The sequence below is a fragment of the Brassica oleracea genome, chromosome C2 (genome assembly GCF_000695525.1).
Source record: "Brassica oleracea var. oleracea cultivar TO1000 chromosome C2, BOL, whole genome shotgun sequence".
Taxonomy (NCBI): Eukaryota; Viridiplantae; Streptophyta; class Magnoliopsida; order Brassicales; family Brassicaceae; genus Brassica; species Brassica oleracea.
The window spans coordinates 11171538-11172110 of record NC_027749.1 but is presented as its reverse complement, the minus strand read 5'-3'; positions in this window follow the sequence as shown (position 1 = coordinate 11172110).

Below are 573 nucleotides of genomic sequence, written 5' to 3'. Positions count from 1 at the left end.
ACACATTCTTTAGTCCGAGGATCTTGCCAAGACAACGATGGTCGATGCCATTTTGTTTCTCTTACCAGCTTATTATTTTCTTCCCCTAATGTTGGATAGTCGGATCCATTAAACTTTGGAATCCGTGTTCTGGCCACTAAATAGATCACCCATATTTGGCTCAAGGTACTTCATTATTTGTGGGAGATTCATATCCAACATATATCCCCATCCTCATCCTCTTCTAATAATTCATCTTAGACGGCACATATATTTGTGGTGGCTTATCCAAATATCTCAAGATGTTATATGTCTGGCTCATGACCCGTAACAAATTTGAGATGGGAATATCTATGCTTACTTAATGGTCTGATGCTTATTTGTTAAGATGCATGTAAATTCGTGTGTCCCCAAGCCTTAGACTGAGAGTTTGGACCTATAGGTAATGGCCAATACAGATTTATAAAAGGATTCAGCCAAGCTATATATAGTATGGACATGTGCGGATTTGTCCTCACTGCCCCCTCATGGACATACTATAATCTTTAAGTGCTTTGGGACATCATGGCCTAATGAGTTTCCCTTGTGTTCATG